The 15,181-nt window shown below is 50.2% G+C and overlaps 1 protein-coding gene across 3 annotated transcripts in view; it reads right to left on the reverse strand.

The window, feature by feature from the left end:
- The window catches only part of LOC147122620 (uncharacterized), a 111,109-nt gene that overhangs the window by 80,722 nt on the left and 15,206 nt on the right, over positions 1–15,181 (reverse strand). The window lies entirely within an intron of this gene.

Here is a 15,181-nt window from a genome sequence, read left to right on the forward strand (position 1 = left end):
GCTTTTGTGTTCCTTCCTTCGACAACCCGCACACGAACTTGTCTCTCAATGCCTCTGTCAGATTTTCCCCAAACTGGCAGTATTTCGCTAGTCTACGCAGTTCGACCAAGTATTCGGCGTTGCTTTCCTCTTTCCGTTGCGTTCTCGCATAAAATTTGAATCGTTCCGCCAACATCAGCGGTGTGGGGTTCAAATGATCCTTCAGGACAGCAACAATATCAGCGAAAGTCTGATCCGCCGGTTTAGCTGGTGATAGAAGATGCTTCAATAGCCCGTATGTCTTCGCCCCCATTGCGTTTAATAAGGTGAGAGCTTTATCATCATCTGCTATTTTATTGGCCTCACAATATATCTCGATGCGTTCTACGTACGTGGCCCAATCTTCCACCTCGGAATTGAAGTTGTTGATGTTACCATGCTTAGGCATCTTCACTATCTTTTTGAGAAACCACAACGAATTTGTTCGTTACTTTTTTTTTCCCAAAAATGGCGGTTTCCCGCGCCTGTCTTCTGCCCCGCCCACTTTCAAAATGGCGGTTTCCCGCTTCTGTCTTCTTCTCCGCCTACAGGCGGCTTCCCGCGTTTCTTCCCCTGGCGGGAGGGGTAAGCTTTCCTTCGGGTGACGACCGCTGGCTTTCGGAGTTCGCAGCCTGCGCGCCGGCTTCAGTGCGTTCCTTGTTCCCTTTTCTCGGCCGGCAACCGGCGCTGGGGACAACCCGTTGGCGGCGAACAGTTCCAGCCGCTGGGCGGAATCTCGCTCGGTCTCCCTCGCTCGGTCCCGTTCCCCCTTCACTCGGGCTCTGTCTCTCCCTCAGCGGCTTCCAATCGCGCCTCCCAGCCCTCTCGCAGTCCGGTCCTTTCCTCCCCCGGCTGCGGCTGAGTTCTCCGCGGTTTTATTTATTTTTATATCTTCCCGCGCCTTACGATCCCGGTCGCAGCGCCTCGTGGCCTCGGTAGCTGCCCGGCCTTTTTCGCCGGTCGCGGTCTAGCTGTCTCACGACACTGTTGCGTCTCCCAGCCCGCTTGTAGCCCGGTCTCTCACACCGGCTGCGTTCCCGCTGGTAGCCCGGTCTCTCACACCGGCTGCGTTCCCACTTGCACCGCGGCTTCCGTGCCCCACGCTGCCCCAGTCTCAGCGCCTCTGGGCCCGACTTCTGTCCGGCTCCTTTCCCCCCCGACCGTGGTCGAGTTCACCGCCCTTCCTCCGCTTTTTAAAAAAAAAATTTCCCCCTACTCACAGTCAACGTGGCCGACTTGCTTCTCGTGGCTGATCGGCTCACTCACCACCGTGGCAGAAGGGACGATCACTGCCTGTTGCTGATGGAAGGCTTCGTGTCTGAATTCTTCCTTGCTCTGCAGACTCGAGTCTTCTCTCAGCAGAATGACGAGGGCGGGTGCCTCCTCTCGACGCTCGTTAACTGCTTCGGATGTATCGCTGCCGCAGGGTAAGATCGAACTCGTCACCACTGTAAAGTCTGTGGGTTATATGGTGAATTAATACACAGACTACAAGAGTAACTTTAACAGGACTTTACTATTCGAAGGTCAGGGCGAATCTGCCCAATAAATCCTTACACAGCACTTATATACCGGTGTGGTCACTCCCGGTATTACAGTATACAGCAGCCAAGATAAAGTAGTGCAACACCTAAAATAGTTCTCTTAAAGGTGGACGGTTACATACACTACAAGTACGAAGCTTTAAAAGCACGTTTACTGCAGATTTTCGGTCTGTCCAAGTCGGAGCGTGCTCGCAGACTTACCTCCATGCCCGGCCTCAGAGACTCAAAACCCTCAGAGCTCATGAGCCAAATGCTCACGCTTTTGGGCTCGGAATCGCAATGTTTTCTGTTCCGCGAGCTGTTTCGCTGTCAACTACCAGAGCCAGTACAGACGGCCTTGGCCAATTCCGCGATCACGGATTGTGCTGAACTTGCCGCGGAAGCGGATAAAATATTCACCGTCTCACAACAATCTTGTGCAGCCACGAGGCGCCCATCCCCCACAAGAGCGAATCCGACTCCTCCTCCTGCAGGCTGGTGTGCATACCACGCTCGTTTCAGCACGAAGGCCAAAAAAACCCAGCGGTTTCTGAGAAGATCAATAAGGCCTAAGGGACGCGCCAGAGTTGCGAAGGCCGTCGGGTCCGCAGGGAAACTCCTATACTTTACAGACTCCCTGTCAAGGCGACGTTTTCTCTGATACTGGCTCCCAGTGCAGTATCCTACCAGCGTCGAAGCTAGGTCTTCAATCCGGCGGTCAAGGTCCCCCCCTCGAGGCAGCCAATGGTGTGGCCACTCACACGTTCGGAAAGCGTAGGGTCCAGTTGAGTTTTGGCGGCCAACGTTTTGTTTGGGAATTCATCACGGCGAAAGTTTCACAGGCCATCCTGGGGGCAGATTTCTTCTGCGCAAACGGGTTTCTCGTCGATGTCCGACACTGCCGGCTAATCAGTGCCTCCACTTTTCACTCGGTCCCCTGCCACCGAAGCACCGCGATGTCTTGGTCAGTTGCCTGTGCAGTCCCATCTCCAAATGAGTTCTCTCGTCTTCTCAGTGAGTTCCCTGAGCTCACCAGGCCCACATTTTCTTCTTCAGTCGTGAGGCACGGTGTGGCGCACCACATTACCATGACAGGATCCCCCGTTTATGCGAGAGCTCGAAGGCTGGAACCTGGTAAACTCGCGGCCGCCAAGGCGGAGTTACATACAATGGAACGCCTGGGTATTATTCGACGTTCGAATAGTCCTTGGTCCTCGCCATTACACATTGTTCCTAAGCCGGGCGGCGGATGGCGACCATGCGGTGACTACAGATGCCTGAATGAGGCTACCACACCGGATCGGTACCCAATTCCTCACACTCAGGATTTTTCGGCCCATCTGGCAGGGAATTCCATCTTTTCCAAAGTAGACCTCGTCCGAGGCTATCATCAAGTGCCCATGCATCCTCAGGACGTCCCCAAAACTGCTGTCATCACACCTTTCGGGCTCTTTGAGTTCCTTCGTATGCCGTTTGGGCTGAAGAATGCAGCACAAGCCTTCCAACGTCTCATGGATTCAGTGTTGTACGATCTGCCGTTCATCTTTGTCTACCTAGACGACATCCTTATTGCCAGTAACAGCACGAAAGAACACATTACGCACTTCCCTTTTTTCTCATCTCAGCCAACATGGCCTTATTATCAACCCGGCCAAGTGCCAGTTTGGGTTGCACAGCATTGATTTCCTGGGACATAGAATCACCTCAGAAGGCGCCGTCCCGCTGGTCACGAAGGTGGAAGCAATCACCTCGTTCCCTCTTCCTCAGACCATCAAGGCCCTCCAGAAATTTCTGGGAATGGTCAATTTTTATCATCGGTTCGTCCCCAAGGCAGCATTGTTGATGCAACCTTTGTACGAGGCCCTCAGAGGTAAATCGGGCAAAGACCTGATCGATTGGACACCCCAGATGGACCAGGCTTTCCTCGACACTAAGAACGCTTTGGCTGCTGCGACCATGTTGGCACATCCCCTTCCGGGCGCAACCATGCCCTTACCACCGACGCATCTGATTATGCCATCGGGGCAGTACAGGAGCAGTGGGTCGACGGCACATGGCAACCACTGGCTTTCTTCAGCCGCCAACTGCGGAAGAACTAACGCAAGTATAGTACTTTTGATAGGGAGTTGTTGGCATTGCTTCTGGCCATCCGCCATTTTCGCTTCCTACTGGAAGGACGCCCATTCACGGCTTTTGTAGACCACAAGCCACTTACTTTTGCAATGGCCAAGACAGCGGAACCATGGTCGGCACGGCAACAACATCATCTTACGTACATATCTGAATTTACAACCGACATACAACATGTCTCGGGCAAAGACAACCTGGTGGCGGATTGTCTCTCCCACGCCCAGCTCCACGCAGTACACCTGGGAGTTGACTATGTTGGTTTGGCAAAAGAACAGAAGGCAGACCCTGAAGTGCAGGCATACCGGACCGCACCTTCCAACTTACAAGTGGCTGATGTCAGTTTCCAGGCCGCAGGGACCACACTCCTGTGTGACATCTCGATGGGCGTCCCACGTCCAATCGTTCCAGTCGAATGGCGCAGGAGAATTTTCGACACTATCCACGGGTTGTCACACCCTGGCATGAGAGCGTCACATCGACTCATGGCAAAGAAATTCGTCTGGAAGGGCATGCATCTCGACGTCCGTGACTGGACCAATACCTGCGTGAGTTGCCAGAAGTCCAAGATACAATGCCATGTTAAGGCCCCAGTCGCCACTTTTCCGGTTCCGGAGCGTCGATTCGACCATGTGCACGTGGACCTGGTTGGTCCTCTCCCTTCCTCTCGCGGGTACACTCACCTCCTCACCGTGGTAGACCGCACCACCAGGTGGCCAGAGGCAATTCCTTTGGTTGCCACCACAGCGGCAGACGTCTCCAGAGCCTTCATCTCGTCGTGGGTGGCTCGGTTCGGGGTACCGGCTGACATCTCCTCCGACCGGGGGCCTCAATTTACCTCCGAGCTTTGGAATGCCGTAGCTCAAGGTTTGGGCACCAAGCTTCATCGTACCACCGCCTACCATCCACAGGCGAATGGTCTGTGTGAAAGATTCCACAGGTCCCTTAAAGCTGCACTGCGTGCTAGTCTCCGTGGGCCTAGTTGGGTGGACAGGCTCCCTTGGGTGCTGCTAGGTCTTCGCACGGCACCTAAGGACGACCTGCATTCTTCTTCAGCAGAGCTGGTTTACGGCCAACCACTCAGAGTGCCTGGCGATTTTCTTCCTCCTCACACGGAACCCTGGTCCCCAGCTCAGCAGCCACCAGGAAGCGGCTAGGAATTTCATCCCAGTGCCTACGTCGCATCATGACCTGCAGCGCTCCCATGTCCCGGTGGATCTTAAGAGCGCAGAATACGTGTTCATTCGGCAGGATGCTCGCAAAAACCCGCTCAAACCGCCTTACACAGGTCCGTTCTGCGTCATCTCGTCAGGTGACAAGTCCTTCACAGTCGACGTCGGCGGTAAGCCTGACCACATCTCCATCGACCGGTTGAAACCGGCGCATCTGGATCTGAGCGAACCAGTCGTTACCGCACAGCCGCCTCGTCGTGGTCATCCACCGTCGACTGCCAGTCCAGTACAGTCACAGTCATCCGCCGAGTCGCCAGTGCCCGCCTCACCGGGTCGACCACAGCCGGCCTCTTCTTCTCCTCCGCCTGCGGCATCATCCCAACCACAGCCAACGGCCAGTTTGTCTTCTAGCACTCCGTTCCAGCTGCCGGGGTATCGCAGTCGGTCGGACAGACTCGTCAGACCCCCTTCTCGCCTTACCTTCTCTGTTAAAAGCAATTCTGGGGGGGGGCGCATGTGGCGGAACCACCAGAGGATTACGGACAATTGTATATAATTCCTTTTACAGCAATGTAATACAGCTGGGGGCTGCACCTTTAATGTATCTATTAACTGTACTAGGGCTTCTTTCCTGTACTCCACGTGATGACGTCATGACGTCAGAGCTCGGAACCTTCTAGCAGTAGAGCTCGGAACCTGCTGGCAGTTTAGCTCGGAACCTGCTAGCAGTTGAGCTCGGAACCTGCTAGCAGTTTCCAGAGAGGCTTTCAAGCAGACCAGACCTATTTGCATTGTATCCTACAGTTTCCTGTACAGCTTCGTTTGTTCATTAAATTTTATTGTTTTTGATTTTCTGAGCCGATCTCAATTCTTCAGCTAGGAACCCCAGTTCCTACAAGAACCTGATTGTGCCAAGATTCTGTTCCATTTAGACTGGCCCTTTAAATCCCCCCCACCCCAGATCAGGGGAATGTGTCTGGGGGGAGGTCCTATCTGTGGTGTATGTGCCTTTAAGAGCCCCTGTGTACTGTAATGCCGGTAGTGGCCACTCGGGCTATATAAGCCTGTATAGTGTCTTGTATCTTTTAGTTCACCTCCAGACTTTGTTCAGTAAACACCTGTTAAACCAACTCCTGCATTCCGTGTCTCCATTAACACACGGACACAACAGTGGCGACGAATTGGAAACGGACTTACCTGCAATTCGGCAGCACCTCAAGGAGATCGATTCCTCAGACGAAGGTCGAAAAAAAAAAGAAAACTGTGGTTTCACCAGCTAGCCGGGCTGGTGGCAGGTACTGCAATAATCCTTCCTGGGTGGCGGGCTGGGGCTCGATCGGCTGGCTCTGCAGCGGGGCCGAGCAGCGAAGGCGGAGGCAAACAGAGACGGAGGGTGGAGCACTCGGGAGACGGCCAGCGCTGCAAAGCAGGTCGGCATTCGGACCAAGCAGAGGGAGGGAAAAGTCCCAGAGAGTCCGGCGGGAACGAGTATCCGACTATTAAAAATATCTGTATAAATAAAAACCGCGGAGAACAGCGTTGTCAGCAGCGGCAGCGGCGGGAAAGCGCGGGAGGCGCCATTTTTTTTCAGGATGCCTAAGACTGGCAATATTACTGCTTTCGATAGTGATGTAGAGGATTGGACCACATATGTGGAAAGAGTGGAGGTATATTGCACAGCAAATGAAATAAAAGGATGATAAAAAGGCATCGGTACTTCTAAATCTAATGGGCGCAAGGACATACAGGCTGTTACGAAACTTAATCACTCCAGCCAAACCGATGGACAAGAATTTTAAGGAGATTGTTGATACCCTACACTGCCAATTCGGGGCAGGACTGGCAGATTCTCTACGAGACAAATTCGTCTGCGGTCTCCTAAGTGAAGGAACACAAAAAAGGCTACTTTCTGAGAAAGATTTGACACTGGACAAGGCTTTCAGTGTGGCTGTATCATACGAAGCAGCAGCAAGAGGAGCTGCAGAGATACAGCAAAAGCCACAGGACTTCGGCACCCATGAAATGACACGTGGTTTCGAGAGATGTTATCGCTGCGACAGGTCCACCCATTACCAGAGGAACTGCTGGTTCAAGGACAAAGCATGCAGGCAATGCGGAAAGATGGGACACATTACACGTGTATGCCGATCTGGAAACAAAAAATCCACTGACAGAAAAAAAATCAATAAGGAAAAGTACAGAAAGGTACAAATGATGACAGACAGTAGCTCTGAAGACCAGAAGAGCGATAGCGACTCCGGAAACAAGAGACTAAGCTCTCTCAAATTACATAATGTAATTGCCAAAGAAGATTACCAGACCATTTGGGTTACCCTCACGATAGCAGGGTCCCCAGTTAAAATGGAGCTAGATACAGGATCAGCTCTGACCGTCATAAGTCGATGGTGTTGTGTATGTACCTTTAAGAGAATAACTGGTCTCAGACTGCAGTACCGGCAGTGACCACCCCTGTATAAAAGGCGCTAGTAAGCCTCTGTAGTTTCAGTTTCCCGATTGACTCCTTTCAGTAAAGGCTTGTTTTGTTCAACTCCTGCTGTCCGTGTCTCAATCATACACGAACATAATACTGGCGATGAGCAGATATGAACTTACCTACAGTCTGCACCACCTCCTGGGATCCATTCCTGAAGCGAAGTGAGCAGAGGTCGAGGCCAGAAGGAAGAAAGAAGCAGTAGAAACGGGCGTCGACCGTGGGCATCCGCCCCTGAGTTAGCGGAGTTGAAGATTGCTGGAGAAGCTGTCGAAAGCGGGGCCTGGTTCCTGTCGACAGTGCTTCAGATAATCGGGCTGGTGGCAGGTAGTACACTGATCCTTCCTGGGCTGCGGCGGTCGCGAACTCGAGCGGGTGGCTTGCAACGGGGCCGAGCAGCGTTGTCGGGAAGAGGAGAGAGAGAGGGTGGAGCACACAGGGCGCGGCTGGTGCTACGAAGCCGGGCTGCGTATAGACCCGAGAAGAGGGAGGCAAGAGTCCCACAGGGTTGTTCCACAACGGGAAAATAATAAAAAAATATATATATAAAACGTGCAGGAAACCGCGAGGAGCTGCAGGTTGCAACGGAAACCGCGGAAAGCAGCGCTAGCAACAGCGGGGAAGAAGGCAAAGCGCGGGAGGCACCATCTTAATCAGCGGGGAAGAAGGCAAAGCACGGGAAGCGCCATTTTTAGATTTTCATGATGCCGAAGACTGGCTGTATCACTGCCTTTGATAATACAATAGAGGGCTGGACCACGTATGTGGAAAGAGTCGAGGTATATTGCGAGGCAAACGAAATAGCCGATGAGAAAGAGGCATCGGTATTGCTAAACTTAATGGGCGCTAGAACGTACGGCCTATTGCGGGACCTGATTACTCCAGCCAAACCGAAGGCGAAGAGTTTTAACGAAATTGTTGCTGTCCTACAGGAACACCTAAACCCTGCACCGCTGTTGATAGCAGAAAGATTTAAATTCCACAGGAGAACTCAGCATAAAGATGAGAGCAATGCTGAGTACCTTACGGAACTACGCAAGCTATCAAAGCACTGCCAGTTCGGAGCAGGACTGGCAGATACCCTACGGGACAAATTTGTCTGTGGACTCCTGAGTGAAGGTACACAGAAGAAGTTACTCTCAAAGAGCTGACGCTAGATAAGGCTTTCAGCGTGGCAGTATCGTATGAAGCAGCAGCCAGGGGAGCTGCGGAAATACAACAAAAGCCACAGGAATACGGCACCCACGAAATGACACGGGGATTTGCAAACTGTTATCGCTGCGGCAGAACTAACCATGACCAGAAGGACTGCTGGTCCAAGGACAAAATATGCAGGCAATGCGGAAAGATGGGACACATTGCACGAGTTTGCAGGTCTGGGAAGAAGACCAGCGACAACAAAAAGGCTACTAAGGAACCGTACAAGAAAGTACAAAAGATGACGGACAGTAGTTCCAAAGACCAGATGAGCGATAGTGAATCCGGGAACAGGAGACTAAGCTGTCTCAAACGTCACAATGTAATCGCAAAAGAGGATCACCGAACCATTTGGGTCACCCTCACGATAGCAGGGTCCCAAGTTAAAATGGAATTGGATACAGGATCAGCACTAACCGTCATGAATCGACGAGACTACGAGCGGCTATTCTCACACATACCCTTGAGAGAGACATCCATCATCTTGACGACGTATACGGTGCAAAAAGTATACCCCAGAGGAAAAATAAGGGTGCCTGTCGAATACAACGGCAAGAAAATACGGAAATTGTATCTCTACATACTGCAAAATGGTGGACCACCGTTATTGGGACGTGAATGGATCAGGAAGATAAGCTTAGATTGGCACTCCATTCATGCAATGATGGTGGATGGTAAAAAAGATGAAGACGTCACTCCTAGATGATTGTCAACAATCTTAGCTAACGCCAAAGAGGTATTTCAACAAGAACTGGGAACTCTTAAAGGCGTAACCGCCTCGATAAAAATAGAAGAGAATGCAATTCCCAAGTTTTTCAAAGCAAGACCGGTACCATATGCAATTCGCTCAGCCGTCGAGGCAGAGCTGGAGAATCTGGAGAAGGCAGGCGTGTTGTCTAAGGTCGACTGGAGCGAGTGGGCGACACCCATCGTTCCTATCATGAAGAAAACGTTAAGCAATAAGTCTGAGGAGCCAAGGAAGGTTCGCATCTGTGGGGATTTCAAGGTGACGGTGAGCCCAGTCCTTCACACAGTACAATATCCTCTTCCAAGGATAGAAGACATCTTCGCCTCACTATCTGGAGGGAAGCGTTTTACAAAAATTGACCTAGCACAAGCATATTTGCAGATGGGGGTTGAAGAATCCTCTAGGAAGTATCTCACGATAAACACTCACAAAGGTCTTTACCAGTATCATCGATTGGTATTCGGAGTAGCATCGGCTCCGGCGATATGGCAAAGAGCGATGGAACAAGTCCTACAAGGGATTCCGGGGACTCAGTGTTACTTGGACGACATCCTTGTGACAGGTGAAGATGACAGTGAACACCTTAACAACCTAGAACAGGTGCTCACTAGACTACGGGAACATGGGCTACGAGCCAACCGCCCCAAGTGCGAGTTTTTTAAGAAACAGATATCGTATTGTGGCCACGTGATTGATGAAGAGGGGTTACATAAGTCCCGACAAAATTGAAGCGGTTGTTAAGGCCCCAGCGCCTGAAAATGTGTCGCAACTGAGGTCATTCCTCGGATTGGTGAATTACTACCATAAGTTTTTGCCGAATTTGTCGACAATTCTGCACCCACTGAACGCCCTACTACGAACGGGAGTAGCATGGAAATGGAGCAATGACTGTAAGCGGGCCTTTCAGAAGAGTAAGGACTTAAATCACTTCAAGAGAAGTATTGGCTCACTACAACCCAGCACTGCCGATCAGACTGGCGTGTGATGCGTCTCCCTACGGCATTGGGGCGGTACCGTCACATAAATTCCTTGATGGTTTAGAGAGGCCGATAGCTTTTGCGTCACGCTCGTTAACTTCTGCCGAGCGTAACTACGCCCAGATTGACAGAGAGGCCCTCAGCCTAGTGTGGGGTGTGAAGAAGTTCAATCACTACCTGCACGGTCAAAAATTTACTCTACTAACCGATCATCAACCTCGTCTCCATTTTCAACCCTCAGAAGGGCGTACCGATAATGACAGCGCAACGGCTGCAGAGGTGGTCCCTTTTCCTAGGGGCACACCAATATGACATCGAGTACAAAGGAACTAAACAGCATGGGAATGCTGATGGATTGTCGCGCCTACCGTTGCCGACGGTGGAAGAAGAAGACCTTGCAGTGGATCCAATGGAGATATTCCACTCGACCATAGTCGAATGTCTCCCGGTGACAAATGCAAACATAGAAAAGGAAACACGAAATGACCCGACACTATCCCGGGTCTATGATTTAACGGTGAAGGGATGGCCAGCACATGGCGAACCACTGCTGCCAGCATTCTCGCCGAGAAGAGAACAGCTGTCAGTGTGCAGAGGAACCTTGATGTGTGGATCCAGAGTAGTAATTCCACCTAAGTTGACGGATAGAGTGCTCAATGAGCTTCATGAGGGTCATCTGGGTGGGGTAAAAATGAAGAACTTAGCCAGAGCGTTTGTGTGGTGGCCGGGAATCGATAGAGAAATTGAAGAGATGACCAAGAGCTGTGCAGGATGCCAGAAGGTCCAAAACGCCCCACCACAAGCTCCTCTACATCCATGGGAGTGGCCCTCATCTCCATGACAAAGGGGGCACGTTGATTTTGCTGGTCCCTTCATGGACTCGATGTTTTTAATTGCAGTGGATGCACATTCAAAGTGGCCAGAGGTAATAAAAATGTCCTCAACCACCACAGAAAAAACTATCACAGTTTTACGAACCATATTCGCCAGGAATGGGCTGCCTGAACAGATTTGCTCTGACAATGGACCACAGTTTGTGTCTGAAGAGTTCCGGAGGTTCTTAAAGAACAATGGTGTTAAGCATTACACATCTGCCCCATATCATCCAGCCACTAATGGATTGGCCGAGAGGTTTGTTCAAATATTCAAGAAGGCTATCAAGGCAATGTGTAATGAAGATATACCCCTACAACACAAGGTGGACAACTTCTTGTTTGCCTACCGGAATGCGACACATGCGGTTACCAACCAAACTCCAGCCATGATGTTCTTCAATCGAAGACTACGATGCCGCTTGGATTTGGTTAAGCCAAACGTCCGAAGAGATGTGGAGAACAGGCAGTTTCAGAATATGAATGAAAGGCCGACCAGGAGTTTTAAGATAGGTCAACCAGTTTTGGCCCGGGACTACCGCACTGAGAAATGGCAGCCAGGAACGATTTGTACACGGCAAGGACCTCTCATGTATACCGTGGACGTTGGAGAGAGCATTGTAAGACGCCATGCTGACCAGATTCTAGAGTCACTGGAAAACGTCAACTCCACACCACGATCTGATACACCTGGCAATGAAATCGACGTACCAATTGCAGCTACCGCAGAATCGGTGATATTAGAAGCAGATGAACCAAACAACGACATTGATCCCGACTCAACCTTGCCAGAAGAACCTGATACCCCAAAGAGGCGTTATCCAGATAGAATCAGGAAGCCTCCTCAAAGACTGAACTTATAATTGCTTAAACTCAACCAATGTATCTAGCAACCGTAATTGTGATTGTAATTAGTTATCATTTAGTTGTTAAATGAATGTTATGTACTGTTTATCTAAAAGGGGAGGAATTGTTGTGTATGTACCTTTAAGAGAATAACTGGTCTCAGACTGCAGTACCGGCAGTGACCACCCCTGTATAACAGGCGCCAGTAAGCCTCTGTAGTTTCAGTTTCCCGATTGACTCCTTTCAGTAAAGACTTGTTTTGTTCAACTCCTGCTGTCCGTGTCTCAATCATACACGGACATAATAGACGGGATTACGAGCGGCTATTTCCGCATATACCTTTGAAAGACACATCCATTATCTTCAAGACATATACGGGGCAGAAAGTATACCCCAGAGGGAAAATAAGGGTGCCTGTTGTATACAACGGCAAGGAAATACAGAAGTTGTATTTATACGTTCTGCAAGATGGTGGTCCACCGCTGTTGGGACGTGAATGGATCAGGAAGATACGTTTAGACTGGCACTCCATTCAGGCACTGACGGTGACCAGTTAAAAAAAAAATGATGATGACGTCAAACCTGAACGATTAAAAGACATCTTGGCCAACGCCAAAGAAGTGTTTCAACAGGAACTAGGGACCTTGAAAGGCATCACCGCCTCAATAAAAGTGGAAGATGCGGCAATTCCCAAGTTTTTAAGGCAAGGCCGGTGCCATACGCAATTCGTCCAGCAGTCGAGGCAGAGCTGGAGAATTTGGAAAAGGCAGGCGTGTTATCCAAGATAAATTGGAGCGAGTGGGCAACACCTATCATCCCGGTCATGAAGAAAACGTTGAATAATGATAAACCTGAAGAACAGAGAAAAATTCGCATCTGTGGGGACTTCAAGGTGACTGTAAACCCGGTCCTTCACACGGTACAGTATCCTCTTCCGAGGATAGAAGATATTTTCGCCTCACTATCCGGAGGGAAACGTTTCACCAAAATTGACTTGGCACAGGCATATCTACAGATGGAGGTTGAGGAGGCCTCTAAAAAGTGTCTCACGATAAACACACACAAAGGCCTGTACCAGTACAATCGACTGGTTTTCGGAGTAGCATCAGCTCCAGCTATCTGGCAAAGAGTTATGGAGCAAGTCCTGCAAGGGATTCCGGAGACTCAATGCTACCTAGACGACATCCTCGTAACAGGAGAAAACGACAACGAGCACCTTGCCAATTTGGAGCAGGTGCTCACTAGGCTGAGAGAACAGGGCCTACGAGCAAATCGCCCCAAGTGCGAATTTTTCCAGAAACAAATATCATATTGTGGCCACATAATTAACGAAGAAGGGTTGCATAAGTCACCTGAAAAAATTGAAGCGGTCATAAAAGCCCCAGCACCTGAAAATGTCTCACAATTAAGGTCGTTCCTGGGATTCATAAATTACTATCATAAATTTTTACCGAACTTGTCAACTGTTCTGCACCCTCTTAACGAACTGCTACAAACGGGAGTAATTTGGAAATGGAGCGAAGACTGTAAACGTGCCTTCCATAAATGTAAAGGCTTGATCACGTACAAGGAAGTTTTGGCTCATTACAACCCATCACTGCCAATCAGACTGGCGTGCGATGCATCCCCTTACGGCGTAGGAGCGGTATTATCGCATAGATTCCCTGATGGCTCGGAGCGGCCGATAGCTTTTGCGTCACGCTCATTGAACTCAGCTGAGCGTAACTATGCCCAGATCGACAGGGAAGCACTCAGCCTGGTATGGGGAGTGAAAAAATTCAACCATTACCTACACGGACAAAAATTTACCTGTTGACTGACCATCAACCCCTCGTCTCCATATTTAACCCTAAAAAGGGCGTTCCCATTATGACAGCGCAAAGGCTACAGAGGTGGTCCCTTTTCCTAGGGGCACACCAATATGACATAGAATACAAAGGATCAAAACAGCATGGAAATGCTGACGGTTTATCGCGTCTACCGTTGCCAACGATAGAAGAGGCACCTTTAGTGGACCCAGTGGAAATGTTCCACTCAACCATAGTGGAATGTCTACCAGTAACAAATTCTACCATTGAAAAGGTAACGAGAAATGACCCGACTCTCTCACGAGGCTACGATTTAACGGTGAAGGGATGGCCAGCACATGGCGAACCACTGTTGCCAGCATTCTTGCAAAGAAAAGAACAGCTGTCAGTGTGCCGAGGAACCTTGATGTGTGGATCCAGAGTGGTGATTCCACCCAAACTCCAGGATAAAGTGCTAAAGGAGCTTCACGAGGGGCATCTGGGTGGAGTGAAAATGAAGAACCTAGCCAGAGCGTTTGTGTGGTGGCCAGGTATCGATGGAGACATCGAAGAAATGACCAAGGGCTGTCTAGGATACCAGAAGGTCCAAAACGCCCCACCACAAGCCCCTCTACATCCATGGGAGTGGCCCTCATCTCCATGGCAAAGGGTACACATCGACTTTGCTGGTCCATTTATGGACTCAATGTTCTTAATCGCGGTTGATGCACACTCCAAGTGGCCGGAGGTAATAAAGATGTCCTCCACCACCACGGAAAAAACCATCACAGTATTAAGGACCATATTTGCCAGGAATGGGCTGCCGGAACAGATATGTTCTGATAATGGACCGCAATTTGTGTCCGAAGAATTCAGGAAGTTCTTAAAAAACAATGGGGTTAAGCACTACACGTCCGCCCCATATCATCCCGCCACCAATGGATTGGCTGAACGGTTTGTCCAGACCTTCAAGAAGGCCATGGGTAATGAAGACATAAATCTACAGCATAAGGTATATAACTTCTTGTTTGCATACAGGAATGCAACACATGTGGTTACAAACCAAACTCCCGCCATGATGTTTTTCAATAGAAGACTAAGATGCCGGCTGGATTTGATCAAGCCAAACATCAGAAGGGACGTAGAGAACCGGCAATTTCAAGGCATGAATGAAAGGCCAACTAGAACCTTCCAGATAGGTCAACAAGTTTTGGCCCGGGACTACCGTACCGAGAAATGGCAGCCTGGAACTATTTGCACGCGACTAGGACCGCTGATGTATACCGTGGACATTGGAGAAAGCATAATAAGGCGCCATGCTGACCAGATCATAGAGTCATCCGAAAAGGGACAACCTACACCACCACTCTATACGCCTAATGATGAAGCAGAGATACCCATAGTATCTACCTCCGATCCGGTA

Source organism: Somniosus microcephalus, chromosome 2, assembly GCF_052327205.1.
Source record: "Somniosus microcephalus isolate GS21.2 chromosome 2, FLI_Smic_1.0, whole genome shotgun sequence".
In the NCBI taxonomy this organism is placed as follows: domain Eukaryota; kingdom Metazoa; phylum Chordata; class Chondrichthyes; order Squaliformes; family Somniosidae; genus Somniosus; species Somniosus microcephalus.